We start from the raw sequence: 12,062 nt of genomic DNA on the forward strand, positions 1-12,062 counted from the left end.
CGATCCACACCAACCCGGGCCGTCACTGCAACACAGAGGCCTGGCTACACCTTTTACACTGCCCGCAGTCTTGTTTTATGCAAAACTTACGAGACAAATCATGTAAGAACGCAAGTGAATGTCAAACGCAAATAAATAGCAACAGCGTCTCAGTCGGTAAGTTGCCACGATTCCTGAGCTAGCAGACGATTCTGGCGGGGAGCGGACGCTTCCGGCAGCCAATGAAGTGCTCGGACGCCTGACGTCACCACACGCCAGACTCGGCTTGGGGGAGACTGTCGCCGCGGAGCGCATTCTTCCAAACTAATTTTCTCAGGAAATTCGCGCTTTTCGAAGGAAATATTTTCCGTAACAGTTTATGAAGGTAGTATGTTCATATCAAGCGGTGAAAAAATATATGTTCCAAATGATTTCCATGCTCCTTTAAATAACAACGTAATTACAATCTTCCCCTTGCACGCGGCGTGCCTTGCAACATCCAGCACTTTATTGTTATCAGCAACAGTATGAGGTCCTGACGAGTAACATTCAGCAAATCGATTACCGAACTTTCACACTTTCTCAACTTCGGGGCCGTGGTTCACCACCGCACATATGCTGAGGGGCCTTCGCCTCCTCTGTACCTTTAACGATGTCCGTCTTCTCGACGGCACAGTTGTCGTCTAATGTAGGCATACCAGCACTAATTGAGACGACAATGGGGCAGACGTCAGCCTTGAAGACGCCACTTGCTTATCTTTGTATGTATGTATGTCAACAACAACAACTTTATTTTGAGATGACGAATGGGGCGTTTCACCGTCAGGGGCGATACTCTACTCCATTGCTGGTGGTGATGTGAGAAATGAAATAATGAGCCCCTTCAAAATATAGGATTCAGGTCCTATGGAGTCCGAAAATGTCAAAAGAGCTTTGAGGGCAGAGCGTTGGTGGGCTGGATTTGGCCAGCGACCAAGTAATTTTGATAGAGAGGTGCGAGATGTATGTGTGTCTGTGAATGTGTCCCTGCTGCAAAACTTGCCAACATGATCTACAGCATGCGAACGTAAAGCTAAAGGGAAGTGTCTTGTTCACCAACGCAAGTAGTAGCCACAGCACTGGTGTAGCCAGGGGTAGTGTCTGTGTGGGCAACCCCCCTCCCCCCCCCCCCCCCCGGCCTCCTCCGAAATGGTACCTCTGGTACTGCATTTGGGAAAAGGAAACGAGAGCGCACTCATGCGATGCAATCTGCATGCGAGATGATTGGTTATCAAAAAGAGCGTTCCATGTTTAGTACAGACAGTATGAATAGAAAGGGGCTAATTCCGTTGTTCACGCTAGTCCCGAGGGCCAGCATTTTGCAACTTCCCATCTGTCTATCCCCTGCTCTCTCAGACTTCGTGTCCCTGGCCTTTTATTTACATGGACCGTCAGTTACTGGGGACACTACTCGGCAGAAAAGTATTCTGCATATTTAGGCTGCGGATGATGATCGTGAATTGCATAGACTTAACAAGCTTCATTGCGTGCGTATGGCGGAAGTTCCCACAGGTGTCTCGTTGCCTGTCAGGTGTGCTACCAATTACAATACGCCGACATTTCGCTCTCGTCAGCGTACCAATGCCTCTTTCACGAAGTCACAGACATACATTCACTCTGGCCCATTCTTTCTTTGATTTTCTTTCGTGCACGCTGACATACACACAGACGAACACATGCAGGCGGAGGGTAAAGTAATTGTTCGTTACGCCTGTGCAGTTTACGTTGCCGGAGAGTGTGGACGGAGTCGACAGTTGATAAAGTTACCGTGAAGTTATCCAACCAGCCGGAAGCAATGGCAGCGTGCATGACCCAGAATCTTATCCGTTGATTGGGTACGGGATAGGGTACTCCGGAACCCAGGTTAGCAACGGTCTGCTAACACTCTTTGCCGTTACTATCTAAACTTATCTAAAATGCCGCCTGCCTCGGTTTATTCGTCTGTGTGTATGTCAGCATGCATGGAAGCAAAAGCAAGAGAGAATGGGCCAGATCGCTCTCCATTGCCACGGTTTCGCTTTCGGCTCATTTACATATCAAAAGTCGGCTATAGATATTTCACAGAACGTGCAAGACATTATGCAGTGAAACTACATACACAGATGCTAAAAAGCAGGTTGCACTCTGGCATGGCTTAGCTTGTGTGTGTGTGTGTGTGTGTGTGATGGAAAATACGAAACTTGCAGGTATATAGTTGCTCTTACTTTGGTTTAGTGCACTTTGCACAATGCAGCGTATAGGCGTAGATCAAGTTCAGTACATAACCTCCACGGCGAACGGGATGTCCGCGAGACTAAGGCATTTCTCAATTGTTTTGAACCACGGCCACCACACATTTCCTTTTCTGTTTTATCTTCATTTCTGGCACTTCCCATAGCGAACAATGAGCGCTGCGCTTTAATACAGCTTAAAACGTAAATAGAGAGAAATATAGTACAAACAGAACGAACACGTCCAAAGAGCTCGCATCGAAAGGTTAAGAAAATGCTTCGCAGGATCATACAAGCAGTAGAGCCACGCAAAAGGTGCTGGCATTCCCTTCCTGAGAGAAACAGGTGCTATATATTAGGGTAGAAATTCGGCGAACCAGTAGGGAAGTATGAAGGGAATTGCTTCAGGACGAGAGCCGCCGAAATATCGGCGGCTCTCGTCCTGAGGAAATTCCCTTCATAGGTACTATATATTGTTTGTCACGCGAGCTTCCGCTAATTCGAGAGTCCTGCTCGCCTCTGACTCAAGAAGAAGGGTGAGCTGTCTTAGTCTAATTTGATTACGCACAGAGACAACACTCAAGCGAGGAATTGCTCGGAGTATTAGCTCTCACTCAACTTAATGTCTGCGTTTCTTACTGGTTTTCGTTTACATTCAGTAGGTCTATCGAAAGTCAAACTTAAACAGTGCTGCAATTGTGCACTTCTATATTTCGCAATAAATGCACCGTGTGACATAGATCGCGAACCCGGGTCCATTCAGTTGATGCAGATGAGCATTTGCATGCGTGCAATTCTTGCATGTACCTGAATGTCGTTACTGCATGTCGTTCCTGTAGGGGACGTAGCAGTGCTAGAAAAATTAAAAATAGTGAAGGCACTGCAAATTGTGGCTGAGATACGCGATGGGCATGCCAGTATTCCATGATTGTGCACAGCAAACAGGTAACACTAACGATAGTGCAATTTATTTCTACGGTACATATTAACATCAACCGTAGTATCCATGCCCATGGCCTCCGTAGCCTCCGTAACCACCGTAGCCTCCGTAACCTCCGTAGCCACCGTAACCGCCGTAACCTCCGTATCCGTGCCCGTAGCCTCCATATCCGCCGTAGCCATGGCCATAGCCACGTCCATAGCCGTACCCTCCATAGCCATGTCCGTAGCCGCCGTAACCACCGTAGCCAAGACCGTAGCCGTATCCGCCGATGACGCAGGCAATGGCCATCGAGAGGACGACAATCGCAAGCTGAAAGGACGCACAAAGTAGATATAGTATATCGATATATCATACATGGATAAGGAAAAGTAAATTAATACTCAATTATTATTATTATTACAGTATAATTACATGAAATATCTCAGACATATAGCAAAGCACGATGGCACGTCAATGTCATGATACAACTCACACGGAAATAAATATTGCACGAGGTGTCCCATAGCGCGAGCACTACAGTTTCAGTACTATATCATACAGTGATTTTCACACTCACGAGTGTATTCTGCCGTTTTGCGACGCCCACTCAGTCCACTGCGGTCCACTTCGGCTCCTTTAGCCTCAGTTACTTTTGCATGAGTGCAGAAATATGATCTATGATACGATATTACTTCATCGTACTACATCACGTGCGGTCCACTGTATGAACCACTAACGCCGACAGTTACGACGCCTCTGCACGTCTAGTATCTCACTTGCTGTGTGTTCTGCCATGTGTGCGTGTGTGTGTAATTTTCTTCATCCCAATCCTAGTCATATATTGAACCACATGAACTGAAGTAGGGCATCGTAAGTCCTGCGGTGAAATGTCTCATACCATCGTCACGCGTGTAAGTGTTATTTTTGTTGCTGTATTGCGTCAATTCCAATGCGTTCTCGTTTATTTTCATAATTATTGAACTATTCTTACATGAAACCGCATAACCCGTTTGTGTAAAGTAGTCAAAGTCGCCGGTGGGATCTGTGTAACACTTGCTTGCTCGGTGCTCTTCGGCAAGGGTTTCAAGCTTCCGTTCCGTAGAATGCCGCCCTGTAGCGCCCTTTGCGGAGGATTCTGTAACTTCTAGCGCCACGATTGCTTACGATAATAATATGCTCGTTGCACAACAATGCGCGTGAGGATGACGACCGGTATTGGCAAAATAAGCGCCCTTAAGAATAACGAGAAGGATAATTTATTTGAAACTTCAGAAACAGAAGAACAGAACAACATGCACGCCTAAGCCGAGAGGCTTATGTCATTCGGTGATTCGGTCAGCAACTAGCCACTCACAAAAACTGTTCCGAGAAAAAAATCATTGACAGCAGTAATAATAATTTATCGTGATCCGTTGCAATAGTCATAATATACTCTTGCATTCCGTGGCACCTGCGGCCGTACTCCATGTGATAGGAAACGCGCTAGTATCTCCTTCAGGACGGGGACGCCGCTTTCCAGAACGATCGCTTCGAATTTGGTTTGCAGTGCCATGGTACGCGCTTTGCACGCTACGATATCGCAGTGTTAATTTAAATACCGATGGTTAATTTAACCTATGAAAGATTTGGATTAGACTAGATTGTAAAAAAAAGCAGCAGTTTGTAAAGAAAAGTGTTTCACTAGTCCAGTCGTCCTTATATCTCAGTTCAATAACAACAACAACAAGATGCCTTACTGGCTAAATATTACAAGATATAAAGTTGTTGAGACATCAGCCGCCTATAACGAAGCTGTCCGACTCTCACATAAAAAAAAAGAAAAAGAAAAAGAAGATTCACACACTCGCAAGCTCAGCAGCCGCTTACATGTACATTACTCAGGTTTCGTATGGACGTTCATATCAGCGGTTTCTATATGATGGGCTGAAGGCTAAAGTGGAATTGGCCGTATTACCGATCAAGGAATTGCTCATGATCATATTGTCGTAGGGCCAAAGTAATTTTTGTAGACTAACCAAACGTCCGTAATGCCAATGCTTGTCCGCTTTCGAACTTTAGAAGCTTTCTAAGAGCTTCAAGAGAGCGTCGCCTACACAATTTTTGTTCATTCAGGTATACTTATTCATTTGTTCAAATGCATTCCAAGTAAGCTGTTGAGTACGGTCTAGTTCAGGTGGACGAACTCCTTACTTAGACTTCGCCAAATATAGGGTACTAGCAGTCCTGCTGCTCAAGTACAATGTTCACTTTCACGCACTTTGATATATTCTATGATCACTCAGCGGCCGTCGCTTTAGCGGTTCCCTCAAACTCAACAGAAATCAAGATTACCCAACTTGATGCTGCCACGCTAAGGCGTTAGGTCTCCGGACAGGAATAATAATAATTCTGGGAAGCAATAATGCTGCAAATATTTTCTTACCAGAGCTTTCATGATGTCCACGAAGAGAGGAACTCAGCAATCTGCAATGTGAGAGTACGGGAACGATCTGCGTTCTGCACTGGAAAGGCAGGCACTATTTATACGGCTACCACCTGGACCGCAGTGGCTTTGAGCGTGCATTCATCTTTGGAACCAGTGGCGCGGAAATAATCGGAATTTTGGGCAAGAGACTTACACACCTTACGAAAACAAGAGGAAGTGAAAGTGGGGCCCCCGGTGACCCCCTGTAGAACTTCGGAGGCCCACACGAACCTGTTTTGTATGAATACAGCGTTTTCATGCGGTCACCAGTAATTTTCTAAGCCGTTTGTTACAAGAATGGGCGTATCAGTCCTGAACCCAACACTTGTGCATAAGTGTAGCAGCTCTGCAACGCGAGCTACTCTCGAAAATATCCTTTAATTTCGGTGTGAATGGTTCAGCGCGTTTTTCGCCCCATCAAGGTCGCAGGCAGTAATACTAGACAAGGCGTTGCTAACTATTGCGTAGTGTTGTACGAATTATTTAGAGTTTGATGTGCCAGTGGTTCGCAAAACATGTTATTTGAGAGAACCCGTCAGCACGATTTCAATGAACCTACTATAGAAGCAACTGTATATAGAATTTTGCGCACTACATGTCGTACAAGTAGCAAGTTATCTACTGTATTTAATTGTTCATTAATAATTTTGGAGTTATTTATTGTTTCGTCGCAAGATGTCGCTTGGGCTTTGAGTAAGATTAGATATGAAGTGTACCTGGGGAATTTAGACAAAGGGTTGTGGGCCAGGAAAGTAATATGATTCATACACCTGAACAACAGATACAAAATGGAGCAGAAGGAGTAGACGTCTGTCTGCTAAGTATTTAACCTGGGATGAGGAACGAAAGAAGAAAAGTATAAAGACTAGGGTAAGAGAATCGGAAACTAGACTATTTAGAGTTTGATGTGTTATAGCGCAGCTTCGGGGACCTACTAAGGTCATTACAGGAAACGTAGTGGGAGAATTGCACATGCGCACATATATAATATATATATATATATATATATATATATATATATATGTGTATGCATACGTACATATGCCGTATTACGCCGTCATGTATACATACGTACACAGTATACATAGATACGTATATGTATAATGTACAAACGTAGTGTAATACGTATCATTAGGTTAAGAATATGTGTCAAATGTGTGTAGTATCTTACAACATGCAAGTTTCTCAAGTAATGTACGTATAATTAACTTTTTACTAGGGTCTGTTCTGTAGGAAGGGTGCCGCAAACGATACTAGGACGGTCCTTTATTTTTATTTCTCTATTATTTTAGCATTAAATCTTTCATCGCATTTTTATTATGCTACTCTAGATGCTTTTATTATTTCATTTTAGTTCCATCAAACCATCAGGCTTTTCTACCCACCTATGCATTTCACAGATACCATATGCATGTGCACGAATGCAGACATGTGTACGCACATGCAGAAATATTCTTACGTCTGCAACACTTAACTTCGCTGTATTTCTGAGCGGCGTGAAAAGAGAAGTTTGGGAACCTGAGAATGAGACCATTCGGTTATAGGCGACTGTGCATAGCAGTGACGATACAGAATGCGTCTCAGATATTGTTTTGTCCTCACTTTCCAAATGAGTGGGCAATGTGTAATATCGCTTACAGATAATAAATGTACCGATCAATCGCCATTCTTCGTGTTCATTCGCGGTCTCATTTGGGTGATCGTCAGCGTGTACCCGGCGAGTAGTAATGAACCGAATTTAAGACGAAACAAAAAGAAGAAAACATACGTCGAGGAAATGTCTACCACTCATCATGATCGATGCCAGTGGTTCGCAAAACATGTTATTTGAGAGAACCCGTCAGAACGATTTCAATGAACCTGCTATAGAAGCAACTGTGTATAGAATTTTGCGCACTACATGTCGTACAAGTAGCAAGTTATCTACTGTATTTAATTGTTCATTAATAATTTTGGAGTTATTTATTGTTTCGTCGCAAGATGTCGCTTGGGCTTTGAGTAAGATTAGATATGAAGTGTACCTGGGGAATTTAGACAAAGGGTTGTGGGCCAGGAAAGTAATATGATTCATACACCTGAACAACAGATACAAAATGGAGCAGAAGGAGTAGACGTCTGTCTGCTAAGTATTTAACCTGGGATGAGGAACGAAAGAAGAAAAGTATAAAGACTAGGGTAAGAGAATCGGAAACTAGACTATGTGTAAGTAAGATGCAGGCGAAACCGTCACTCGGAATGTACAGGGAACATAAGAAGAAAATACGATCGGACGAAATTTTCGACAATTCTGGAGGGAGCGCGTTGCTGTGTGAGGCGAGGACAGGGGTGCTAAGAACAAAAACCCATGTAGCTAAATATTCGGAAGTCACAGACAAAACATGTGGTATATGTGGGCAGGAAGAAGAGACCGCAGAACATGTCGTATTGAAATGTAAGGGTATTCAGCCGGCGCAAGGAGATGTGGCCATATCGGAATCACTGGGTTTTCGAAACGACAGAGACCAAGGTAACTCTATAGCAACACAAAACACGACAGAACGCAAAAATGATTGCTTGATTAGAAATAACTTTACGAAGAATAATACGCGCGCAGGCGCCGGTACACGATTATTCAAACTATGATACTGTATTTCTAGGCTATAGTCGCAGAATCCATCCATACATACATATTTAACTGGAGGGGGGGGGGGGACATTCTGTTTATATTTTGGCAGGAAAAGTCAGCCAGAGAGGACGCTTTGCTGTTCCTTAGTAAATAGTTCCTCAGTTGATAATTAAGTTCCTGGAGTAGTCAGAGTCAGGCGATGTGGGGTCGCATCTTTACCGCCGTCCCACCCACGACGTCACAGGCTGCTGGGGAGGCCGGTATCGCACAGTTGAAAAGCGTTGTGGTTATATCCCCGCTACGTGTGCCAAGTAACGTTGCAGGAGAGACGTTGGAGTATCCGGGGTTGGTCAAGCGAGACTTCAGCGTGTCGTAGAAGGTCTCGAAACGGCGGCAGTCGAGAAGGTGTCCAGTGTCCGCCTGAGTAAGCGCGACGCTAAGGCGGAGACGATGGAGGACACAACAGTATGACAGTAATTTCCCACAGATAACGCATTATGGGTTACTACTGATGCTTGTAATTTGTGAGTCCTACGTTCATGTAGGCAGGGGAGTAACTCCAAAATCTCTCCGAAGCTGGTCCGACCTCCTAAGTGCGTGCGATGCTTTGGAAACATAAGGAAGCAAAAGCATGTTGCAGAGAGGTAGTCGGGTTGGGCTGCCGCTTCAGTCAACCGTTAATGAGCGGTCTACACGTTACGATAAGTGTCAACACTGGCAATCTCGATGACAATCGTGATGCCAACGATGAGATGTCGAATGAAGTAGAAGCTCGCCCGGTTGGTACATTCTTCTCAGTGGTGCTGCAGAAATTAACAATGACGGAAGACGCTACATGAAGAGCCTCAAAATTATCTGCGAACGATAAGAAGTCGAACACGGTCCGATACCAAGGCTGGCAGAGAGTGGACTTCTGTATGCGGTGAAGTTTAATTCACGGGTGCTTGACAACATGTTGTTCGCGGAACTCACTGCAGTGGGGTAGTAAAGATATGTTCATATGCATCAAAAATGGATGCAGGATGCAGCTGAGAGCACTGATATTTATTCATATGGTTCATTAATTCGTTAATTCGAAAGTGTGTTACGAATGCTCCATTTAAAATATGAAAATCATTGTCTTTTTTCTTATAGGAAAATTCCTTAAACATTACCAGCAAATATACGCAGACGTTCTAATGATAAGATAGTATGCCACCGGGAAAAGTTCAAAGGCAAGTGTTCCGTTCCAATACCTAATATGTTTCTGCTATTTAATGGCGAGTTACGAAAAAAAAAAGTATGACCATGATCTCCAAGCAGGCCTTGAATATATGAACAGTGATTTACCAACTATGACTCAACTAGTTGATGAGAGTGTCAGTGTTAAAGCTAATTTATCACTGATTAAGAATGAGTCGAAATGTTGTTTAGCAGAGCCAAATTAGTTATCTGATCGATGAGTGCTAACTTCGAACGTTATAATAATAATTATTATTATTCAATGATTTCCGTCGCGAAAATATTTCTTGTACTCAAACATAACGATTACAAGTGCTCATCCTTATTAGAAATGGAGCTGTCCTTCAAACGCCTGAAATTTGGTGGCTGGTCGTAACACACGGTATGGCATACTTGAAGCAAACGAAAAAGAAAATTCATCGAGTGCTTTTACCCACGCTGCAAGCTACCTATGATCTCGTTCACCCTACTCAGTGATTTATTCAATGGCTAGCCACAGAGAGATCATCGGCAATGACCTACATTCGAAATATCGGATAAACGCGAAACCGGGAATGCTTCTGGTTAATGACCAGTGTCCGTTTCGGGTTTTTCACGCACCAGTGAACACGAGCCTGCGCCGCTCACAGCGGCAGCGGAAGTCATACTTGTTTCGAAAAGCGTACCTCTCGGATTTTGTGATAGATTGTTTTCGCTGGTTCGTGAATTGCCCGCATGAGTGCGCTGTCGGACCACTTGGCCGCCCTTGCTGTCGCTCATTCTTGCGTTTTATTTAAAGGGACACACCCACCAGTGAGTCGCTTTGACAACCACCTATGCTGTCGTATTACATTTCGAGACAATGATGACGTTGCATCACGGGTAATAGAAGAGAATGTATCCTGCACGACGAACGAAACGTTTGATACCCGCCGATACATGCCCTCCCGAGTTAATACCGAGTAATGCCCTCCTGGGCCTTTAAGGTATGTCAAATAAATAAATAAATACATCGTTGAAGGTAAAGAACGACTAGGTTGTACCTTCTGTCCACGGAACAGCACGTTGACCTTGTAATTTTTCTGCCTATGATTCTTTTCTTTTTTTTAAACACAAGAACATCTGCAGTACACGTGGTAACGACCTCAGCTTACCATTGGAATTAAGAGAATATTGGTCGGAAGGGGTTATCTGAAGAAATGCTGTAACGAGAGGTTGGTCATAAAAATATTAATATATTAAGACATATTAATGTACAATTAGTCATTACGTAATGAGAAAGAAGGTAACAATAATTGAAATTAGATTTACGCGTAAGGTGAGTCAGCCAGTGTGGCAACATGCTGCAAGTGCCGCAGGGTAAGACTGAGGATAATTTCCACCACCTGGGGTTCTTTTCACGTGCACAGGAAATTTCCGACACACGGTGCTGCAAGCAATGTTTACCTCCCCCACCATTGCTACCGTCATGACAAAGAAGATAAAACCCCGAGACAAGGAGAAGTATAGACGAAACACAAACACGATCTCAGATACAACAACAATTAAATTCGTAATGATGATGTAATGGGTTGTTTCCCCGCTTGGGCTGCTGGAGACTACCCTAACGCATCTGGATTGATATGAGTTGATGAGTTAGTACACGCCCGCGAATTCATTATGGCAACGAGTTAGAGTTCGTCCAGTAGGCCGGTAGCTGTCAGAAAAGCCATAAGCGAATGTAAGAGCCCAGCGCTGATGTGCTGGATTGCGCCAAGGCCCAAGAATCTTTAACGTACTCAATGATCGTCTGTCGATGGTTTCTAGCTGACGCGTAAATGTGTATCGTTCCCTGGTGAGGCAGGCAGAGGATGTGCTCAATGGTGGTCCGGACATTGCAGGCTGTGCACAGCGATGCTTCGCAGAAGGCCCAACTTATAGGGAAACAAACGGGTAAAGGCGACGTCCATCCGCAATCCACGAACAAGAGACGTGAAATGACGGGGCGGTCTGCTTGGCACTCGCGTGGAGGAATGACCACTGTTGAGTTGCCAGGGTTAACGCAATGGCTGAAAGATAGGATCGCCTACCGCCTTTTGAAAGTATATGCTGGAAACGACTTTAGGGATGCGGTGAGCCGCCGAATCCGCTTCCTCGTCGCCTCGTATTCCAGTGTGGTCAGCGATACATTGCAGAGCAAACTGGTGTCCCCTAGTGGTGCCTTGTGCGCATTTAGATATCAACAAACACAGCAAACCCTTTGACGAAGCAGCTACTTTCCCAACAGTTACCTGGTAGATGTCAAGAAGGAAATTAAGGGACTGACGACACAGTTCCTTCTAGTGACGACCTCCCTAAATCCAGCCAAAATCCGGACCTAGGAGGAAGGGCAGATGTTGCTCACACACGCCGTCTTCCGTGAAGGACATTAAATGTGGTGTGCCGTGTGTCGAGCTTTCGATGCACTTTAAGGAACCCTCAGGTGGGCAAAATTAATCCACAGGCCCGACAACTGTCGCGTCGATCATGATCACAGTTGTCTCGCGACGCAAAGCACCAAATTATGATTAAAATCCGGGCAACAAGCTCGTTCACCATGAAATGACAGTCATGAAATGACAGTCTCGTTGAAAAGTGGGTGACATCCATTGCACAACCTAAGGT

Source organism: Ornithodoros turicata, chromosome 2 (assembly GCF_037126465.1).
Source record: "Ornithodoros turicata isolate Travis chromosome 2, ASM3712646v1, whole genome shotgun sequence".
Taxonomy (NCBI): Eukaryota; Metazoa; Arthropoda; class Arachnida; order Ixodida; family Argasidae; genus Ornithodoros; species Ornithodoros turicata.